General features: G+C 37.4%; 2 pseudogenes across 1 annotated transcript in view; both read left to right on the forward strand.

Moving 5' to 3' along the window:
* The window catches only part of LOC143609410 (1-aminocyclopropane-1-carboxylate oxidase homolog 3-like), a 59,800-nt pseudogene extending 38,204 nt beyond the window's left edge, over positions 1–21,596 (forward strand).
* Positions 1–24,602, forward strand: part of LOC143609413 (1-aminocyclopropane-1-carboxylate oxidase homolog 1 pseudogene) — a 63,756-nt pseudogene that overhangs the window by 33,439 nt on the left and 5,715 nt on the right. The window contains exon 2 of the transcript XR_013149418.1: positions 22,821–23,142. The product of XR_013149418.1 is annotated as a 1-aminocyclopropane-1-carboxylate oxidase homolog 1 pseudogene (transcript). The remainder of the gene's footprint in view (positions 1–22,820; positions 23,143–24,602) is intronic.

Below are 24,602 nucleotides of genomic sequence, written 5' to 3' on the forward strand. Positions count from 1 at the left end.
CCCGAACCTCCATCAGAAATTTTCAGCAAGGATCGGGCGAAACATTCCATGAAGCTTTCACGAGATTCAAGAGGTTACTAAGGACTTGTCCTCACCAAGGGATAGCACTATGGGAACTAATCAAAGCAACGGGCTATCGAGCGACGATGTGCGCAATCTTCAGTCGACTACAAATGGGTTGTTTTTTTACCAATGATGAGAACGAAGATTGGCAACATTTAGAGCGGCATGCAATGAACTCGAATAGACAAGTTCAGTCGAACCGCATGATTAAAAGGGCGGTTGTGAAAGTCGTGGATAGTGGTGAGTCAGATGATCGTATGGCTAGGTTGGAGAAAAAGTTGGATCAATTGATGGGTATGGGTACAAAAGAAAAAGGCAAGTCGGGAAAAGCTTATCTCGTGTGTGAAGGTTGTGGAGGAATAGGCCATGTTGTGGCAAGTTGTGGAGTGATATTGGAAGACGAAGAAGAGGAAGAAGAGGAGGTGAATTTCGTTCAGGGTGAGAAAAGGTACAAAAATGGTAACATGAATTCAAACACATATCACCTGGGCCTCCGAAACCACCCCAATTTCAGTTATGGAAACCCGAACACGTAATAAAACCCGAACTTTCAAGGTAATTCGCAAAAAAACAGGATATCAGTCAAATCAGCGTCCATATGGGAACCAGAGGGGTGGCGGTCAAAGCAGGTATAATCAAAGAGAGTTTGGGGGTTACAACAAGAGTTATCAGCAGGGTCAGCAAAGTCAAGGGGCAGCTCAAGGGCAAGGAAGTTCTTCGGGTAACAAGGAAGTCTCAATTAAGGATGTGATGGACTTTCTGAAGCAGATGAAGACAGATTAGGAGGCTCAGAATAAAAGTGTAAATCAAAAGACTGGAGCTCCAAGAGAAAGCCAATGCTGCGAGGGACAAACAGGTGAGCCAGCTTGCTGAAGAAGTGGCTAGTTTTAAGAGAATTCCATCCAAGTTACCAAGTGATACCTTGAAGAACCCGAGCCATCAGAGTAGCAGCTCTTCGAACGGTAAAAATTCCCAAGTCAACCAAGTAAGTATAACGTAGGCTGTCGCGATCTACTCAAAAACAATTAATTAAAGACTTAAATACCTATACACTAGTACGGGTAAGTAAGGTCGTCTCCATAGGAACTCAAGGAAAGTGCTAATTTAATACTACTAAATTAATTATTAACTAAGTCGGACAGACGATGTCAAGTGGTATTTAGAAAAGATGAATTAAAACTAAACGATTACTTAGAAAAACTTTATGAACAATATCAATAAAAAGGTATTCATTCTAGGTTCGGTTAATGTGGATTTCAACTCAATCCCAGATTCAATTATCTTGATTACGCAGTAGTTACTAAACCTAGTAGTTTGATTGTGATGGCAAACAATACCCTAACCGAATTGATGACACAATTGAACTCAGTTTACCTAATTACCAACTTATGTTTGTTAAAACCAATTAAAAGATAATATTTGATGATTAATAGTTCAACGACATAAGAGACTAACCCTAAGTGTTTATGAACAAAACCAAACAAGTGATGTATTAACTAATAATCCCAAACACAAATTGTTTAAATAATCAAGCAAGAATTAAGCAAGATCAAAGCAATAACTCAATCAAGCTCATAAACATTAAGCATATGACTCTGGTCAGAAGTTAAAATACACAAAAACCTAGCCTAGAATGAACATGGGAACTTACCCGAGCATCAACATATCGATTAAAACACTTATCTTGATGAACATGCGAACAATGATGGAATCGGAAGCTTCGGGATGGCTGAAATTCGTCCTTGGGAACCTCAGCTGCCTCTGGAAGTCGTGATATGCCGAATGGTGAGGTTAATGGGTTTATATAAGGCAAAACCTATATTTTCTCGGTTTTAGGTCAGTTCGCGTCGCGCTAAGCTGCCATGGGTCTAATCTTCGCATCGCGCTAAGGATAAAATAGTCGGGCTCAGTAAATTGAACTTCGCGTCGCGTGAAGTTGCATGTCCAGCATCTTTGCATCACGTGAAGATGCAAACAAACTTCATATTCGTATTCGTCTCATTGAGAAACCTGAAATTCATATATTATGAATTCCGTAACTCATTTTCTAGGCTAAGATATGCCCTACTTTCCTGGTAACCCGTCTTGTTCAGTTTTCGCTTCGGCTTCAGGTTTCTCATCCAATCCTTTCCAGAATCCTTCTTAACCATCAATATATGTTCCCCCATGCTTCCATCTTCTCGAGGCTTGCTTAACCTTAATCTGGATGGCTCTGAATTAGCTCGTTTAAGCTCCTTAACTTCTAATGTCTTGAAAACACATAACAATACTTGAAGTACCAATGTTCATTCATTTATTAACCTAAATATAACTAATTAATATATAATAATAACTAAATTTTACCCAACCATCACATCCCCACACTTATCCTTTTTCTTTCCGAAAAAGACTTTGCAATGAAATCAGAATCAGAGATTATTTTTACAAAATGTTTCTTAGATTATCTTAATTAAGCACAAGAACACAAAAACCGTGATTGCCGATATTGTTGTCACTTAAACCCAACCGCTGATAGTTCAAACCTCCAATCATGTTAAGATTTAGTTCAAGTTAACATTCAGTCTAAATGTCTCACACCTAAAATCACAAATCCACCTAATTTGTTTCAGGCATGTCAAAGCAAAGATAAAATCATAATGATTATTTCTACCAGTGTAACCTAAAAACTTGTAGTTATCAAAATTTAATTTATTAGACAATACAGATGAATTAATTGAGCTTTTTGCATCTTAATCATAATTTAGACCTCACCCATGGATGTTCCCACCGTGGTTGCTAGCCCAGTGAGAAGCATGAAAGCTATTGGTCCTTTTTCATTAACGTTTATTAATCCTCACCCAGGGGCCTATCATTCAAGCTGCCAACTCGAAAGAAAACACATATTAGAATTTTATTTATTTTATTCTGGTCCTCATCTATAGATGTCATCTCCAAGTCACTATCCCAGAAGGAGACACATTAAATTATTGGATCCTTTTTACTATTGTACATACTTTTCATGCTCATTGCTTAATATGCCAATAAAATTAAATTTTAAGATTTACAAGGCTTTCCCTATACTGGTACTTATCCATTACCTTATGCATATTAGTTTTTCTATTTTCCTAGGTTGAGAACCCACAAGACTTCCTGATATTAATTTTATAGCTATATTTATTACATTTTTAGAAGCCTTTCACTACCAGCTGGGCCTATCGACACATCTCAAATTAAGTGTGTTACCATTTTTATTTATCTCATACATATAATAATTTTGAAAAACAACCCCCAATTTTTCTATCAGTTTCCATTATTGTGCAAAAATCTTAATTCAAGAACATTAAAACTTTTAAACTTTCCAATTTCTCCCCCTATCCCCACACTTGAGGCAAATATTGTCCTCGATGTTTAAAAATGTAACAAATAAAATAGGGATGGGGTTAAAATTCACTTTGACAATTTTAAAAACCAGGCCTAATGTGATGGTGGTTATTTATTATACATTCATAAAATTACACTTTTAACACAAAAACTAATAAAACAAATAAGGTTATGAAAACGAAATCACTTGATAGAAAAGAAAACTCCCATGTGCAACTCTCGTGCCCTCGGTGATCTCTCGGTGAACTCACCTCTCCAACTCTCAAAACAAAAATCTGCAAACTCTCAAATATGTAGAAGCATGCTTCTCACAAGTGTTAAAAATATAGGTCTTTTAAACCATTTGCAAAAATCATTCATTTTAAATTACCAATTAATATTAATTAACTTCATAACCAAATTTGTAAAACTAGTAAAAAATGTTAAAAGACCTAACTCACTTTCGTAGGAATCACGATTGCATTTAGCATATGCAACAAGCCCTTTAAACCCCCCCCCCTCCCCGGTAGCCCGGGTTGACGAGTATGGTCTCGTGAGGGTTTATAGTGAACTGCACCCACAAAGTTCAACTAAAACAAAAATATACACGTACCTGAATACAAGGCCAGATTGCCTCCCAATTAGCGCTAAGTTTTTGTTAAGGTCTTCAGCCGGACCGTTACCTCATTTTGCGTTTACGGTAGTCTAAGTGGACACTTTCCTACTGAGTTTCCTCTAAAAGCTTGGTAGTTGATATGCCTCGGTTCCTCTTCTTCTTTCCTGCTAAGTATGTTTTATGAATCCATACACGCTGACGTGAATGCACTTTTGCCCTTAGAATTTCTCATATACGCCCGGTGGTTAACAAGTCGAGCACACCCACTTTTGCTTTTGTTTGAACAACCCAACTTTGATCGAAAACGAGTTGAACATTTACCCACCGAGTTCCCGGAGTATGCTCGGTAGTTGAGGTGCATATGCCCTCCTTCTTCCTTGTGGTTGGCATATCAATATAAACAATATAGGCCCATTTCACCATGTTTTGTTCAGTGTCTTCCAAACTCACTTTCCTTTTCCTTGAACTTGAACCATCTCCCCAATCTTCATTTATGCGTGTGACCAAAATGGGAGAACGATTGGAATTCACCTCGGCTACTTTAATCACCAGTTCTTTAAAGGTTGCTATGTCTTCAATAGGGTATAAACTTTCAACTTCATGCCCTAAATGATCTGAACTGTGTCCCTCAATATCATCATCTTCAACCACAACCGCAACATTCATTGGCTCATTAGTAATTGACGGATTTGGTGTGGTATTAATCTCCACAACCTCTTCCTCCATTTCGTGCTCTGAAAGTCCCTGGACCTCATCTATCACTTCATCATCCACCACGAAATCACTAGCCAACTTCTCTCGTTCTCGTTTAATTTGGGCCACCTCTTCTAATAGTTGACTCATTAGTTCATCTTGGTCCGCATTAGATGTTTCCTGAAGCTCTAACATTTGATTTATAGCCTTACTCTGAGCTTCTTGATCTCTCTTCATCTCCTTCAGAAAATTCATAACGTCTTTCATAAACTTTTCATTGTTACTGGAGGAATCTTCTTGATCTTGCTGATAATTCCTTTGATAAGTACCACCATGATTATAATATTGAGGGACTTCTTCGTATATAGGTTGGGGGTACTCATCATAATAGTAGTCTTCCTCCTCTCGGTAACTTATAAAAGTTAGCGTCTCAGGCCCATCACTATCATATTCACTTGACTCAGGTTATATGAAGGTGGTCCATGGTATGTAAATGAATGGTAAGGATCAACATCTTTCACAAACTCGTATCCCTCATGTGGGTCATAAACCCAACTCCTTGTCATTGTGAGTTACCTACACACATGAAACACAGATATACCAAGCGTAAAATCAAACAAATAAAACTAAAAACTAAAACAAAACAAAACAAAACAAAACAAAATAAAACAAAACACTAAACTAGCACTTTGCGCGTTGAGTCCCCGGAAACGGTGCCATTTGACGTAGGCTTTCGCGGTCTACTCAAAAACAATTAATTAAAATCTTAAATACCTATACACTAGTATGGGTAAGTAAGGTCGTTTCCACAGGAACTCAAGAAAGTGCTAATTTAAAACTACTAAATTAATTTTTAAATAAGTTGGATGGACAATGTCAAGCAGTTTTTAGAAAAGATGAATTAAAACTAAACGATTACTTAGAAAAACTTTGTAGACAATATTAATAAAAAGGTATTCATTCTAGGTTCGGTTAATGTGATATTTCAACTTAATCCCAGATTCAATTATCTTGATTACGTAGTAGTTACTAAACCTAGTAGTTTGATTGTTATGGCAAACAATACCCTAACCGAATTGATGACACAATTGAACTCAGTTTACCTAATTACCAACTTATGTTTGTTAAAACCAATTAAAAGACAATATTTGATGATTAATAGTTCAATGACATAAGAGCCTAACCCTAAGTGTTGATGAACAAAACCAAACAAGTGATGTATTAACTAATAATCCCAAACACAAATTGTTTAAATAATCAAGCAAGAATTAAGCAAGATCAAAGCAATAACTCAATAAAGCTCATAAACATTAAGCATATGACTCTGGTCAGAAGTTAAAATACACAAAAACCTAGCCTAGAATGAACACGGGAACTTACCCGAGCATCGACATATCGATTAAAACACTTATCTTGATGAACATGCGAACAATGATGGAACCGGAAGCTTCGGGTTGGCTGAAAGTCGTCCTTGGGAACCTATTCTGCCTCTGGAAGTCGTGATATGCCGAATGGTGAGGTTAATGGGTTTATATAAGGCAAAACCTATATTTTTTCGGTTTTAGGTCTTTTGCGACGCACTAAGCTGCCATGGGCCTCATCTTCGCGTCGCGCTAAGGACAAAATAGTCGGGCTCAGTAAATTGAAACTTCGCGTCGCGCGAAGTTGCATGTCCAGCATCTTCGCGTCGTGCAAAGATGCAAGAAAACTTCATTTTCGGATTCTTCTCATTGAGAAACCCGAAATTCAAATATTATAGATTCTGTAACTCATTTTCTAGGCTGAGATATGCCCGTTTTACTAAAATACACTTTCCTGGTAACCTGTCTTGTTCAGTTTTCGCTTCGGCTTCAGGTTTCTCATCCAATCCTTTCCGGAATCCTTCTTAATCATCAATATATGTTTCCGCATGCTTCCATCTTCTCAAGGCTTGCTTAACCTTAATCTGGATGGCTCTGAATTAGCTCGTTTAAGCTCCTTAACTTCCAATGTCCTGAAAACACATAAGAATACTCGAAGTACCAATGTTCATTCATTTATTTACCTAAATATAACTAATTAATATATAATAATAACTAAATTTTATCCAACCATCAAAGTACCCTTAGGAGTGGAAAGGTTTATGATAATGGGGTAACTCCACCACCTTTTGTTGAAGGTGTGGTGGAGGACTTGGGGGAAGATGGGAAGAGTGACGATGAGGTTGAAATTAAACCGAAAAATAAACCAAAACAAATAAATAAAAATAAAATTGAATCAGAAACCAAAACGGGAACACCAACTGCCAAGGAGACGGGTTCAACTAGTAAAACCGTTCCGTTTTCTCGGGCATTGGTGAAACTCAAAACCTCATCGACACTACGAAAGAGGGGCCCATAGCAGGAGGAAATGTGGGAGATATTCAAACAAGTTAAAATCAATTTACCCATCATAGATGCAATTAAACAAGTCCCTGCATATGCTAAATATTTAAAAGACTTGTGCACTCAAAAATGAACTCATAAGTTGCCCAAAACAAGTTGATTTAACTGAAAATGTGAGTTCGATTTTCCCGGGTATCCTCCCACCCAATCTACAAGATCCGGGGATGCCAATTACACCATTCAAGTGGACGATTTTAAAATGACTAGGGCGTTGTTAGATCTTGGGGCTAGGGTGAGTATTCTCCCGGGAAGCTTGTATGAATAGTATGACTTTAGTCCACTTAGAAAAGCCAACACCACCGTGGTGTTGGCCGATTTGACGCTCAAGCTTTCTAGGGGAATCGTGACCGATGTGATTGTGATGATTAAAGGTTTTTATTACCCGGTTGACTTCCTGGTTCTAGTCTACGTGGAAGTTGACCTGAAACGGCAATCGAACGTGATTCTCGGTCAGCCCTTTTTGGCCACTGCGAATGCTTTAATTAACTATAGAACCGGGGTAGTGGACATGGCTTTTGGTAACAAGAATCTTAGGCTTAATGTGTTTTCAAACGTGTCTAACCCTCTAGTGAGTGACGAATGCTTCGCGGCTGAAGTCATTAACGGGTTGAACCCTCACGAAAGTGAGGATGATGCCACTGAGGAGTGTGCTATTTGTTGTAGGAAAGCAGTTGAGCATGCTTTGCAATTACAATAAGAAGAAGAAGAAGAAGAAGCGGTAGAATTATATGTTACAAGTATTGGGAAACCGCCATGGCTCAGCAAGTAGAGAGGTTGCCCGACACGATTGATTCGAAGTTGAGACCATAGTTGGAGAGTCCACCGATTGTTGAATTGAAAGAGCTCTGAGACACCTTAAATATGTGTTCTTGGGAGAGGGAGAGACTCTACCGGCCATCATCGCCGCGAATTTGGAAAAAGAGCAAGAGAAGGCGTTGGTGGAAGTCTTGAGAGAGCATAAGACGGCGATTTGTTGGACGATTGAAGATTTGAGGGGGATCAGCCCATCCATTTTCATGCATAAGATTATCACCGATCTCGAGGCAAAACCCACTCTTGATGCGCAAAGAAGGTTGAATCTAAACATGCGGGAGGTAGTGAAGAAGGAAGTTTTGAAGTGGTTGGATGCGGGCATCATCTTCCGGATCTCAGATAGCACGTGGGTAAGTCCAACACAAGCGGTTCCGAAGAAAGCGGGTATTCAGATAACCCGTAACGAGAAAGGTGAGGAAATCTCCACCCGACTAGTAACCAGGTGGCGAATTTGTGTTGACTATAGAAAGTTAAATGAGGCAACATCCAAAGACCATTTTCCCTTGCCGTTCATTAACCCAATCATCGAGAAACTCGCAGGTCATAAATTTTATTGCTTTCTAGATGGCTAGTCGGGGTACAATCATATTGCTATTCACCCCGATGACCAATATAAGACCACTTTCACGTGTCATACAGCACTTTTGCATTTAGGCAAATGCCTTTTGGCTAGTGTAATGCCCCGACCACCTTTCAAAGGTGTATGATGAGTATCTTTTCAGATATGGTCGGAGATTCACTTGAGATTTTTATGGATGATTTTTCGATCTTCGGGCCATCTTTTGAAAAATGTTTAAATGAATTAACTAAGGTTTCAAAAAGATGTGTGGAAACGAGTTTGGTCTTAAGTTGGGAAAAGAGCCACTTGATGGTTCAAGAAGGGACAGTTTTGGGACATGTCATCTCAAGTAGGGGGATTGAGGTTGATCAGGCAAAAATCCAAGTCATATCTAATTTACCACCACCTACTAATATAAAAGGGGTATGGGAATTTTTGGGTCATGCCGGTTTTTTCGGACGGTTCATTAAGAATTTTAGTGTCATATCTACACCCTTGTGCAATTCGCTTTTAAAAGATGTGCCATTTGTTTTTAACGAAGAATGTCTTAAAGCTTTTAATGTTCTAAAGAACAAATTGGTTGAAGCCTCAATCTTGTTGTCACCTGATTGGTCACTTTCATTTGAGATCATGTGTGACGCAAGTGACTTTGCAGTCGGGGCCGTGTTGGGTCAACGGGTGTATAAGAAGCCCGTTGCCATATACTACGTGAGCAAAACCCTTTCTGAGGGGGCTCAAATTAGTTTCACCACTACGGAAAAGGAGTTACTTGCGGTAGTATATGTGCTTGATAAGTTTCGATCTTACATTTGGGGGAGCAAGGTTATTGTTTTTTCAGATCATAGCGCATTCAAGTACTTGATGGAGAAGAAGGATGCGAAGCCGCGCTTGATCAGGTGGATTTTACTGCTCCAGGAGTTTGATGTGGAGATCCGTGACAAGAAAGGAAGCGAGAATGTGGTATCGGATCATTTGTCGAGACTTGTCGGACAAGAAGATGCGGAGAAAGATGATAGGGCCATCATGAGTCATTTCCGGATGAGCAATTGTTTTTTGTTTGAACTTTGCCATGGTATGCTGATATTATTAATTTTCTTGTTGCAGATACAATTCTGGAATTTTGGCCGAGGAAGAAGAAGCAATATTTTCTCTCTCAGGTAAAGTACTATGTGTGGGAAGATCCGGACTTGTTCAAAGTTGGAGCAGAACAAGTGATGAGGCATTTCATACCGGTGGAAGAGGTTCGGAGTGTCTTGCGTCATGCCCATTAATCAGCTTGTGGAGGTCATTTCAATGGCCAGAAGACAGGACATCGCGTGCTTGCATGTTGATTTTATTGGCCTACCATTTTCAAAGATGTAGCAGCATCTATTAAGAATTGTGTTAGATGCCAACAGATGGGGGGTATTTCAAAGAGGGACGAGATGCCTATGCAACCAATCCTTTTTTTTGACACCTTTGATGTTTGGGGGATTGATTTCATGGGCCCGTTCCGAATTCATTTGGTAATCTTTATATCTTGGCGGTGGTTGATTATGTGTCTAAGTGGGTAGAAGCAATCGCCACCAAGACGAATGACCATACCGTTGTTTGTAAGTTTGTCCAGTCTAACATTTTTTCACGTTTTGGTGTCCCCTGCATTATCATTAGTGATGGGGGTTCACATTTCAAAAACTTTAATTTTGGCAAACTACTTAAGCGGTATGGCGTAAACCACCGTATCGCCACTCCATATCACCCTCAAACGAGTGGGCAAGTGGAGGTTTCTAATAGGTAAATTAAAGAGATTTTACAAAAGAGGTAAGGCCCGATCGAAAGTATTGGTCGAATAAACTAAACGATGCTTTATGGGCTTACTGTACTGCTTATAAAACGCCTATTGGAACCACCCCTTACCGGTTGGTTTATGGAAAAGGGTGTCATTTACCTGTTGAGCTAGCCCATCGTGCTCTATGGGCGGTTAAGAATATTAGCCTAGATTATGAGTGTGCAGGTAAACAGAGGAAATTGAGCATATGCAAGCTGGAAGACATGAGAGATGAGGCTTATGAATATGCATCCTCTTATAAAGACAAGATGAAAAGAGTTCACGATTCTAAGTTAAGACGAAAGACGTTCGAAGCGAGACAACGAATGTGGTTGTACAATTCGAGATTGAAGCTTTTCCCGGGCAAATTGAAGAGCAAGTGGACGGGACCGTATCAAGTTAAGAGAGTTGGAAAGTATGGAGAGGTTGAAATTGAAGATTTTGATAATCAACTAAGGCAAATGGTGAATGGCCATCGTTTGAAGCTTTATTTGGAAGATGTGGATTTGAACAAAGAGATACATGAGTTGGAAGTTTGCTTCTTGGCGAATGAGCCGACTTATTCGGTTGATTGAAAGAACAAAGGGATGTCGAGCTGTAGACATTCATTTCAGCGCTAACCGGGAGGCAATTCGGCATTTGTAAGTTGTATTCCTTGTATATTGAGTCTAATTAGCTAAGTGTTTTCCTCAAATCGTGTAGTGTAGAGCAATGATCGAGTGTGGGGAAGTGGCACGTCGATCATAATTGAGAAGAATTGGTAAGCACATGCGTCGATAGAGGGAGCCCCAGGTAAATAGTGATTGGTATTTAGCCACCGAAGTTGGTGACGAGGGAAAACAGCTCAAGAAACTTAAAAGATAGATATTTTTAAAACACCAAAAATCATAAAAAAATTATTGTGAAAATGCAACTTCGCGCGATGCGAAGTTGCCTGGCTGTCATCTTCGCGCGACGCGAAGGATAAAAGAGTCAAATGGTCAAAGTCAAAATTTGAAAGTCAAAGTCAATTGCAACTTCGCGCGACGCGAAGTTGCCTGTCTGACATCTTCGCGCGGCGCAAAGATGCTCGGATGTGACAAAAAAAATATTAAAAACCGATTTCCTATCACTTTTACCACACAATATCTTATCTTTAACCCTATCCACACACAAAAATCCGGCTGCCATCCCTCCCGTCACCACCGTCGCCGGCCGCCACCATCACCACCGTCACTATTATTGAGTATTTTCATCATCTACATTTAATCCGATTGAAAGGTATGTCGTTTGTTTTATTTGAAATTGGTTTGTCTACATTATGATTCGGTTATCATGGATTGTTTGTGGGTATGGAATGCATGTTATTGGGTGTGTTTTTGGTCGGAATAGACGGGTTTTGTTGATTAAGTGGGTATTTGATTTCGGTTTTACAGGGTTGGGGCTTACCGGATTGTTGAAGGTTTGGCCGGATTTTGGTAAAATTAGTTGTGTTTTTGAAGAATAGTCATGTTTTTCAAAGTTTTGGGGTACCGGAATATTTTCTGGCGAGATGTCGGGTCGAGTTTTTGGAAAAGTTTGACAAAAGTTATCAAATTAGTTTGTGTTTTAGGACCGGATTTTGATATATGTTTGTGATATTGTTATTTTTGGGGTAATCGAGAATTTTTTCGGCGAAGTGTTAGTGAAAAGTTTTGAAAAATTTAACAAATATGTATGTCGGTTTGTTGAAAAATTTAACAAATTAGTTTGTAAGTTTAAAGGTGTTTTGTTGCTTTAATTGGTTTGTTAAAGTTGTCGGGTATGATATTTGGAAAATGACAGGTTATGCTTATGTTTTGGTTTTACATGCGCGGTTTGAGGTTTTGTTTTTATTTTATGTCTTTTAAGTTTAATTTGATTAAAAAAATTGAAAAATTAAAAAATACTTTTTCTTGTTAGTTAATATATAATTTAGGTTATTTTTAGTTGTAGTTTTTCATTATAGGGGACAATCGCGACCGAAATGCTATACGGTTGTCGCCTGAAGTTATTTTGACATAGACTTATTTGGTATATTTATCTGCAGATGTCGAGGAAAAGGTCCAAACAACAGCAGACATTTGATTATGCTTCTCAGCGATATATGCGAGCCCCGATTAGATATGAGGTTGACGAGATAGAGGTTTTCGGTGCTACAGTCGAGGATATCACAGGGGGGATGAGGAGGATCATATCATTTTACGATTTCTCCCCGGTAGTCCAGAAAGTGAGATGTTTGAGCAGATTCGTGACATGCAGTTGTTGAGACATTGTACGTTTGACTGGGGTGTGTTGAACTCAATTGGGCAGGATAGGAGAGTTAATGGTTACTTACCAGGACGTTGGGCCGATATTTTGAGATTTGATGAAAAGCAGTATGTGGAGTTGGTCTATGAGTTTTATTCTACGTTTCGACACAATACTGGGGATATTCGATGAGCCACATGCTGTGAGTTTTGCTTTGGGGAGGCAACTTTACCAATTCACAGTGCCCCGTTTTGCTGTGGTAGCAGGTTTATATGGGGATCATGAGGTTGATGGTCCCGATTTAGGGAGAGTATTCGGGGTTTCACCACAGGTTCTACTGCTTCTCATCCTCATTGGATTTCTACTAATGAGTGGCGAATTTCTGGAGTACTATCGCAGATGGGCTACATTCGAGCAATGCTGTTTCTTCGGCCATTCGGGATCCTGTTCACCGGTACACGCATCGGGTTATTGCTTCCACTTTTATGGGCCGACATTCGGGTCATGATAAGTGCACTAATATTGATTTGATGTGTTTGATGGCCACGGTTGGGAGTAGGAATGTTAATATGGCCACTTTGTTGTTGAGTTCTTTAGCTCGGGGAGGTCATAGAGCGGGTTCGACTGCGACTCGGTTGTTATTGGGACCTATTATCTCAAGTATTGCTAGGTTTTTGGGTGTGTTTGGAGGTTATTCGATCGAGTACTCCGAGGAGGGACCGGATACTGACGTTGTTACACTTGATGATGCCTAGAAGGCGAGCATGGTTACTTATGATGATCCACTGCAGTTGGCGGATGTGAGAGCTGCGGGTAGTTCGAGGAGGCAGCGTGTGGAGAGGCCACCTACCCGGCTGCGTCAGAGACGACAGCCTAGTCCACCACCGGTGCAACACCAGCACCCACAGCCCATGACATTGGATTACATGTTTGAGCAGCATTTACAGATGAAAGATGAGTTACATGGGCACACGAATGAGTTCCGGGAGTATAGAGATGAGTCGAGAGGATATTTTAGGACTATGTTTGATCATTGGAACATCCCGTTGCCGGGTTCATTGCAGCAACCACCGCCAGCTACTGGTGACTTTGGTGACATGGGTGGTGCTGGGTATGGTTATGGTGGAGGATATGGTGGGTCTGGTAGCTATGGGAATGTATCGGCTGTAGGGTATACTGGATATGGAGGATATGGAACGAGTGGTTTTTATGATGCCGGTGTTGGAGGTTCTGGAGCTGGTGGAGCCAGCAATGATGATGATGATGAGGAGGAGGAGGATGACGATGATGCGCGGTAGGTTTTGATGGAAGCAGCCTTACCAACCAATATTTTGGGTCTTATTTGCATTATTTCTTTATTATGTTTTTATTTTCTTTATGGGTTGTACTGATATAATTATTATTATTTTGCTTATTGGTAATATGGGCAGTTCGGTTGGGTAACTTAAAAGGGGCTTATTTTTCTAGGTGGTTGCTTGTATATTTTTGTTGTAGTTGAACTTTGTGGGTGTAGTTCACTATAAACCCTCACGAGACCATACTCGTCTACCCAGGCTACCAAGGGGTTTAAAGGGCTTGTTGCATACGCTAAATGCAATCGTGATTCCTACGAAAGTGAGTTAGGTCTTTTAACATTTTTACTCGTTTAACAAATTTGGTTATGAATTTATTTAAGATTGGTTGGTAAGTTAAAATTAATGGTTTTGTAAATGGTTTAAAAGACCTATATTTTTAACACTTGTGAGAAGCTTGTTTCTACATGTTTGAGAGTTTGCAGATTTTCTTTTGAGAGTGGAAAAGGTAAGTTCAATGAGAGATCACCGAGGGCACACGAGTTGCACACGAGAGTTATATTTTCTATCAGGTAATTTCGTTTTCATAACCTTCTTTGTTTTATTAGTTTTTTTGTTAAGGGTGTAATTGTATTTGTGTATATTTAGTAATAACCATCACATTAGGCCCGGTTTTTAAAATTGTCAAAGTAAATTTTAACCCAGTCCCTATTTTTATTTATTATATTTTAAACATTGAGGACAATGTTTGCCTCAAGTGTGGGAATGGAGGAGAAATTAAAATTTTTAAAAAGTTTTAATGTCTCTTGAATTAAGATTTTTGCACAATAATGGAAGATGATAGAAAAATCAGTGGTTGTTTTTCAAAATTATTATATAATATGAGATAAATAAAACGGAAACACGGTTAATTTGGGATGTGTTGGTAGGCTCAGCCTTGAGAATGAAAGGATAATTTGGTTGTAGACTTAATTGAATCTTTAAAATGCTTGATTTTTAATGGGAAACGCCTTCAGGGTTTTGTATGTTTAGCTAAGCCTGTGTAAGGACTGGAATGAAAGATTAGGCCATATTCAAGCCTTTTATTAGATCTGATCACCAAAAATAAATTTTAAATATGAATAGTCTATTGTACAATGCTTGGATAGGCTTAACGTTAGAGTATGCTAGATGGCTTGTGATATAAACCTAAATAAAAATACTACTAGTTTAAGTGGTTAATACTTCATAGGCGTATGATTTTATAACATTAAATCCTGTATTGATGGGATGCTCTGGGGTCCGGAGACCATGGGTTTGTATGCGGTTTATCATCTGGGTATGCATATTTCCTAAGTGGATTTATGTATATCAAATAAGCTTAAAAAGAGAAAACCCGCAGTTTATCTGCCAATTCATAAGTCATTAAACATGATCACAAAAAGTGTTTAACAAGTACAAATTCACTACTGACTTGATCATACACGCTGTTAGTCATATGGAGTCCCCATTCTCACATCTCATTACCATTAAGAAACGGACCACACGGGACACGTCATATGTAAGCCTACAGATGAATTCGTGCCTACTCACCTATGGTGGACTTTGGGGTATTGCTTGATAACAGGGGTATGTCATGTAGTGGGGGGCTATTTGCTAGTTGGTTACTTAGTTGCACCTTAATCGTATATTATGGCCATTCTAGTAGACTTTGATGCTTAAGTTTAGGTTTTGGTTTCGATAAAATATCCAAGATTGTCTTAGTTGTTACATATGAGCTTAAAAATTGTACGAATGTGCAAAATTTTGATCATCTAATTTTAAGGTTTAAGTTAAATTGGGGTGGTCTGGTTCGGTAAAACCATAAGGAAGCATGGTAAGGCGGTTTCAGGGCTTTGAGGTGTGGATTCCATTTTAATCATATGAACTAATAAAACTGTCACGCCTTATTTTTCCCGGTGAGTATTGAGGCATGGGTTTAAGTGGACAACAATATCGGCAATCGCGATTTTTTTGTTCCTTGTGCTTAATTAAGATAATCTAAAAAAGTATTTTGTGAATATGATCTCTGATTCTGATTCCATTGCAAAAAGGATAAGTGTGGGGATGTGATGGTTTGGTAAAAGTTAATTAGTTTTATATATTCATCAGTTAATTTTAGGTAAATAAATGAATGAACATTGGTACTTCAAGCGTTGTTATGTGTTTTCAAGGACTCAGAAGTTGTGGAGCTTATCAGGAATATTTACGAGCTTGGAATGAATATTTAGAAATGAGAGATTGGAAGTGCACGCATCACGAGGCAGTAAAGAGAAGAAAATAATTGTTTTTGTGATTTTGCATCTTCGCATGACGCGAAGATGCTGGACATGCAACTTCGCGCGAAGCGAAGTTGTAACATTCTAAACCCGTCTATTTTGTCCTTCGTGCGACGTGAAGATGAAGCCCATAAAAAATTCGCGCGACGCGAACTGCCTTAAAACCGAAAAAATCTAGGTTTTTCCCTATATGAACCCATTAACCTCACCATTCAGATTATTACGACTTCCAGAGACAAAAGAGGCTGATTAGGACGACTTTCTACCATTCCAAAGCTTCCGGTTCATCTTGGGGTTTGCATGTTCATCAAAGATAAGTGTATTGACATCATGATCATGTTCGGCTAAATTTTCGTGTTCATTCTAGGCTAGGGTTTGTGTATTCTAACTTAAAATCAGATTTATTATGCTTAATGATTATGAACTTGATTTGATTTATTGGTTTTATCTTGTTCAACTTAGTGCTTGATTGTTTAAACAATTTATATTTTCGATTAATGATTAGTGCATCACTTTTTGGTTTTAGTCATCAACATTTATGGTTGGGCTCTTGTGTCATTGAATTTATAATCATCAACTATTGTCACCTAATTAGTTTTCATAAAATATAAATTGGTAATTAGGTAGATTGAGTTCAATTGTGTCAACAATTCGGTTAGGGTATCGTTTGTCATCATAATCAAACTAATCGGTCTAGTAATTACTGTGCAATCAAGACAATTAAATCTGGAATTAAGTAGAATATCACATTACCCGAACCTAGAATGAATACTTTTAATTAATATTGTTTACAAATCGTTTTAAAGTAATCATTTTATTTTAATTAAATCTTTTTTCTAAAATTGCTTTGCATCGACTGCCCGTCTTAGTTTAATAATTAATTTAGTAATATTAAATTAGCACTTTCCTTGAGTTTCTGTGGAGACGACCTTACTTACCCGTACTAGTTTATAGGTATTTAAGTCTTTAATTAATCATTTGTGAGTAGACCGCGACAGCCTACGTCAGTATAGCCTTTAGCCACGAGTCTTACATTATACTTTAATCCTTTTCCATCCGGACCTATCTTGGTCTTAAAGAGCCATTTTAGACTAACTACCTTCCTGTCATATGATAACTTCACAAGTTCCCATGTACCATTCTTTTCAATTGACTTTATTTCCTCAACCATAGCATCCTGCACTCTTGCTTCTTACTAGCGTCTTCATAAGAATTAGGATCAGTGGCTGTGAGAGCAATTGGCAGGCATAAAAATCTTCTTCTACATCAATCTTTTTTGCTTCATAATACACATCATTTAAGACTTTCATTCTTTGACTTCTCTGAATAGGAATAAAGGGTATGGTAGGATTGCTTTGTGAAGTAGTATAAGTAGTGGAGGTATTTGAGTTAGATAAGGAGGCTGGCTGATTAGAGGAATAGGTGGAGTTTGTGTTATGTGTAATAGGAGATTGAAGAGGTGATTGTGTTGGATTTTGATTTTGAGTAGTAGATTGAAGAGGTGATTGTATTGGAGTTTGATTTTGAGCAGCAGCAGCAGCAGTAGTAGTAGTAGTAGTAGGTGTTTGAGGTTCAGATGAGAGTTCAGTTATGGCAAGTTCGTCAAGAATGATTGGAAACGGGTCAGTGTAATAAGTTTGAAAGTTGTTTGATAAAGAACTGCACCAATTTCATTTTTCATTTTCCATGAATGTGCCATACCTTCTGGTAAGGAACTTCTATGTGCCTGGATTATAGAGTCTATAGCCCTTGATTTGTGTAGAGTAACCGATAAAGATACACTTCTTAGACTTCTTATCGAGCCTCTTTCTAAATTGAGCAGGGATGAGACCATAAGCCACACACCCATACACCCTTAAATGATTAACAGAAGGCTTCTTTTGGCTCCAAACTTCATATGGTGTAATGTTTCTAACAACTTTGGTAGTGCCTATGTTGATAAGATAGACTGTAGTAGCAACAACCTCTGCCCAAAATTGATTGGGAAGATTCATTTGTTTCATCATACTTCTTGTCATGCCCATTATAGTCCTGTTTTTTCTTTCAACAACACCATTATGCTCAGGAGTATATGGCATAGTTAGTTCCCTTTAAATACCAAACTGTAACATCTCGGATTTTTCGTGTTTGTTTAAACCGATTCGATAATGTAATTCGGATCTTTTGAACTTGTTATAACTAATATTTAACTTGATTTAACTTATTTTATAATTCCATAACTTTCAATCATGCCAAATAATCCTTAGAAACCTTTAAAATCGCTTAAAACGGCTAAAAATCGCATTTTCGGGAACTACAGGGACTAATTTTGTCAATTTTTTTCTATTTTCGATTAAATTAACAAAAATTAAACTCCAAGAAATTTTATAGCTGTTATTTCGTTTTCTTTGTGTCCAAGCCAATTTTTGTTAGTTATTGTACTAGATTTTCTCATTAAATAGCTTATTTTGTTTCCTAATTTTAGCATCCAAATCGCTTATTTTTTGACATAAATCGAATAAATTAAGATCCAAGAAAAGGATTATAACTAAAATACAAGTCCATATTTATAAATTACTGATCATGCATGAAATATACAACTTATTTCATTGATTTGGTCATTAATATCGTATTTAGTTACTTAAACGAGTAAATCTTCCATATATGGTTCGTTTTTGATATTCTTATATAAACAAGACTCGTAATCTCTACCACAAACTTTACCTAAACCCTAAGAAGCATTCTCATCCATCACCCCTCTCTATGCCTCATAAAATCCTTCGGTTTTTGCATTATTGTTGAAGATACAACCTTATTCGTTTGACTGTGCTTACGTGTGGACCTTTGACTCATCGTTTCTGTTGATTCTTTCACTTTCCGGGTAAGTTGTAAACATAGAAATCATTATTATATATTCCCTAGTCAATAAACTTCAATCAATTTTAGTGGTTGAAGGTGTGTTGACTGGTCAAATCGTTTAATACTCGTTAAAGGACAAAATAGTCAACTAGTTTGACTTAACGTTTTCTCATAATGAAATTTTAAGGACAAAATAGTCAACATTCGGTCCAGAAGACTTTTATTCTCATAATGAAAATTTAAGGCTATTGACCAAAACCCGACTTTCGAATCGCTGTTCGGATTCTGGTCAGTACCAGCTCGCTTAAATCTTAAAACAAACATAACTTGAATTCTAAACGTCCGTTTGGATTGATTCCAACGACAACGAGTTCGTTTTTATTTATATTATCATATCCTAAAATCTCGGATTCTGAACTGTTTATATCATTTGACATGTAGTGGATGACTCGCTTATTCATTAACTCGCTTAATCGTGTTTATATTCGTTTGTCATTAATCTAAGGTGAGTTTTATCATTCCCCTATTTTACCACTTTTTCTAAACGTTTTGGGGACATATGCATACCTATCCGTATTTCGTACTATATATATATTCAAACAAATGCATACGTGTAATTGTGAGTGACTTAATCAAATATATGTGCTGCATGCTTACTTGTGTTAATATTCATTCATTCGTATATTGTGTTAATATTCATTCATTCGTATATTCGGAGAGGTCCATCATACTCCCATATATTGGGTTCTCATGCTATTGACCAACGCCCGATTCGCTTGGCAACGGTCTACATACTTGTTTATGGTTTGATTATATTTACTGCTTTTATCACATTATGCTTATTTATATTGACATGCAAAAATGGTGATATTTTCACTTAACTTTATGTTGACAAACTCTGTTTTCTACGCATATACATGTTGCTTGTATTGAAGATTGAAGTTTGGACACATAGACAAGACCTTAGGATATGATCAAGATAATCATTATTTGAGTTTATATTCATGTATTTAAATTGTTTGTTATAATTGAATAATGTGTGTTATACCCGAATAAAATAATTAATTAGATATTGTCACTTATATTCATGATAGTATCTTCGAGCTGTAAGCAATCGGATCATGCACCGCCATTTCCACCTTAGGTTAGGGTGTGACACAAACGATTCACAAAAAGAATTAAATTCATTAGAGGTGTGTTCACCACATCTATCAGACCTTAAGTCTTTAATTTTATGCTCACTTTCTTTTTCAACCATAAGCTTAAAGATTTTAAATTTGGCAAAAGCTTTTGATTTATCTTTAATAAAGTAAACCCAAACCATTCTAGTATAATCATCCATGAACATAGAACTTACTTCCACCCATGCTTGTTGCTTGCATGGCACCATAGATGTCTGTGTAGACAAGTTTCGATGGTTTGGTAGCTCTCCATGATTTGAATGGAAAGCTTTCTTTTGCTTGTTTACCTACTACACACCCCTTACACTTGTCTGCATGCTTAATGCTAGGTAAACCAGTAACCATGTGCTTGTCATGTAATAGCTTAAGGCCTTGAAAATGATAGTGACCATACCTCTTGTGCTAGGGTTATGATGATTAGGGATTGAATCAGACTGGTGCTCGTGCTCTGATGCCAATCTGATGGTATAACGATATGAATAGATGAATGAAAAAGATCAATTGGATAAAATATTTTCTTATGATTAACCAAAGGAAAGAGGCTCCTTAAATAGAGCTCATACAACGGCTTGATAAACAGGTACCAATTATTTAGCTTTAGCCTAACAACCTTGACTAGATCAAAACAAAAGACTTATTCAAATTAAAAGATAAGAAGGAAAAATAGCTTGGATCATTTTTCATCAGAGACACTTGGGGTTTGTCTATTTGAGTTCATCTCTGAGGCTCTTGGGCTCGACCATAATCACCTTTCGTAAATGGGTTGTGCGAGTGGACTTGCTGTTCTTGGTCATTATTATCCTTCTTGCCCACAACATGAATTAGCAATAGGCACCCGAGATAATACCAACAAAGATTTCATCACTATGATCTACTCGAAGATCATATTGGTGGCCTTTTTATCATAATTAATGGATTGATGTTCCTCCTATACTAGGAGCTCTTGTAGTGAACACAGAGATTATCTAAAAGTATCTCTCTCAAGGTTTCAAGCTTTAATATTGTTTTATTGGTCTATTATATATTGTAAACTTGGTATGACATGCTTGCTTTGATTGCTATAAACTTTTTAACGAGAATCAAACATATTCGAAACTATGATTTTTTTTTATTTTTTTTTGTTAACAACATATATAGTGTCTTATTATAAATCCATTAGGAGTTTGCAGTTGATTACGAACGACAAGTTTGTGAGTTCGCAACACAAAGTGGTGGCAAACAAGGTTGGGCCAAGAGTATCGGTGGGGTCATTCATTACCACAGATCCGGTTGAGACATCCAAGGTGTATGAACCGATCAGCGAGTTGCTTTCTAAAGATAATCCGGCCAAGTAAAAAGACGTAACAATTAAAGATTGTGTAGAGTGTTATAGGGCAAACGGAATTGATGGCATTAGCCCTTTTGCTTTTCATGATCGAACCCATTTAGAAGTCATTTTATGAATCATCTCAATGGGCTAAAGCTGCTATTTATTTTCAATCATATGGTAATATAATACACTTTTATAGTTTTGGTGTAATTTTTGTGTGAAATTTGTTAAACTGATTGGTTGGTGTGTTGTATGTATTTGCAAATTACTATCCATCTTGTCGACGCCCTGAGTTAACAATGTAGACAAATATCGAGTTATCGACGAAGAAATAGAATAAGCGCAGACAAATCAGGCATGCAAAAAGTTTGAGATGAATACATACCATTTTAGGCCTACGATGTGTTTAGTTTAACGGCTAAACTACTTCTAAATCCACCTAACATGTGTGCTGCAGAAATTGAACACTTGACCTCCAGGAGATTATCTAAATTACGATGTTGTTACTTGAGCAACCCAATGGAAATTCCAGTTAACATGAGTTGATTACTCAATAAGTATTAAGAGCATAAAAGCTATAGAAGCATACTATTTCTTAAAAAGCATTGTAAATATATATACTTTGGAAATAAGTTCAAAGAAGTCGTTATCTTGACTGACTACAAGAGAGAAGTCGTTTTGGCTCCTATTGTAGGTGATAATAACATTAATATATATTTTTCTTTTTATGTATTTAAAAGGATAGAAAACGTACTCCATTTATTCTGGTGAACATATTGACACGGTATTATGGTTATAAACAAAGTTATAAATATCATACATTGAAATTTGAAACTCATTAGTCATTATTTATCACTTCCTGAAAGAAAATGGTTCTCAATGAAACGTCTGCCCAACCGGACTATGACCGAAAAGCGGACCTCACGGCGTTTGATGAAACCAAAACTGGCGTCAAAGGACTTGTAGATTCTGGAATAACGGAGGTCCATCGAATATTCCATCTACCATCACCTGATAACCTCAACTCCCAACAACCACGGCTTATTCTTCTGACCATAGACCTGGAAGGAATCAATGAAGATCCTATACGGCGTAAAGAGGTGATCGAGAAAGTGAAGCGTGCGTTAGAGAATTAAGACCTGGAAGGAATCAATCATATCAACATTGGTTATCCTTAATAAAACTAGTTTTAACGGTTTTTATCCGCCAAAATGAACTAAAAATCAAGGATTTTATCAGTGATCAAACTAAAACAACTATTTGTTTCTAAACTAAAGATTCAACCATAATTAAGAGCTTATGTTTAATCATTGGATATTTTTATTTGACTAATATGTTTTCAGAGATATTTTGTTGGAGTATTCGAAACAAGTGATGAAACTTGGTGTCTCGTTATTGGAGTTAATCTCTGAGGCTCTTGGGCTTGACCCTAATCATCTTTTGGACATGGGATGTGCGGACGGGCTTGGTGTTCTTGGCCATTATTATCCTTCTTGCCCACAACCTGAATTAACAATTGGCACCCCCAATCATACCGACAGCGATTTCATCACTATTCTTCTCCAAGATCATATTGGTGGCCTCAAGATCTTTTATCAGAATCGATGGACCGATGTTCCTCCTATACCTGGAGCTCTTGTCGTAAACGCCGGAGATTATTTGCAGGCATCTCTCTCTAAGTTTATGCTATTATGTCTTTTATTGGTCTTTTTTGTTTAAAATTGATACCTCACACTTTGCTTTGATTTCCATAAAACTTTTGACAAGAATCAAATAAATATTAAAAATTGAGGTTTGGTCTTAGAAGTTTGAAGTTGAAAGCCTAGTGTTTTGATACAAAATCCATTTGAATTTGTAGCTCATTACAAACGACAAGTTTGTGAGTTCACAACACAAAGTGATGGCAAACAAGGTTGGGCCAAGAGTATCGGTGGCTTCATTCTTTACCACTGGTCCAACTGCGACATCGAAGGTGTATGAACCAATAACTAAGTTGCTTTCGGAAGATAATCCGGCCAAGTATAAAGGCATAATAATAAAAGAATATGAAAAATATGTTGTGGCAAAGGGACTCGATGACGTCTCACCCCTTTTGCATTTCATGATTTAACCCGTTTAAAATTCAAGATAAGAATCATCATCGCATGGGTTAAGGCATGATATTTTATATGTTATGTATAATGATATGGTAATGTAAGATGTTGACACATATTTATTATATTTTAAGTCTGATTTTCACATATTTGGTTAGCTTGGGACGGGTGGGGGTTGGGTGAATGATATTGATCAACACTTCGGGACCTAGAAGATACGTGATACTATTATGTTGACCCGTTAAAAGTCTTTTTAGAAGCCACAGTGAGACAAAACTTAGTGAACGAAGAAAAATCAACATATGAGTTGATTTGGATAAAAGAAAAGGATATATTGGTCCAATCTAATTATATAACGATTGATTTGAGCCAACACAAATTAAACAATGAGTGAAAATGGCCATCATGCAACACATGATAAAAGACACCCCACTGTTGTTTGGAGCCACCACTTATTAGTGGTCATATATCCACCACCTACACCGCCACCATCATTGTCGCTACCATCAACTAAATCATCATATATTCCGACGCGCTACTGCCCGCCACCTTAACAATTGGTGACACCAGTTACACCACCACCACAACAACCACCGATCCAACATGATTGCATGCATGTTAGTCCACATAACTTTTATTAATTCAACAACTTGATTTTTTTCTGCTTTCTGATGATCCATCAATTATATATATATATATATATATATATGAGAACCCCTTTGAGTTTTAAGAACTCGAAAGAACTCAATGTAATGATTTGTTTTCGAATTTTTTTTGCACGTGCGTAATATATGTAGGTTACATACACGTAAAAAAAATTACAGATTTTTTTACGCACCGAGTCGAATTTTTACATATGTGTAACGGACGTAAAAGTTAGTATAACTACTTACATCTTTATTCTCTCTCCTGCTTTGACTTTTTTGCCAAATTTAATCTCAACCACATATTCCAATCCATTTAATTAAATGTGTGGCCTAAAATAAAGTTCTTAAGTTCTTACAACTCAACGTGCTTCTCAAAAGATCTCTC

This window comes from Bidens hawaiensis, unplaced genomic scaffold (genome assembly GCF_021521415.1).
Source record: "Bidens hawaiensis isolate Kalapana, Puna unplaced genomic scaffold, B.hawaiensis_p1.1 tig00419619_1, whole genome shotgun sequence".
Taxonomy (NCBI): Eukaryota; Viridiplantae; Streptophyta; class Magnoliopsida; order Asterales; family Asteraceae; genus Bidens; species Bidens hawaiensis.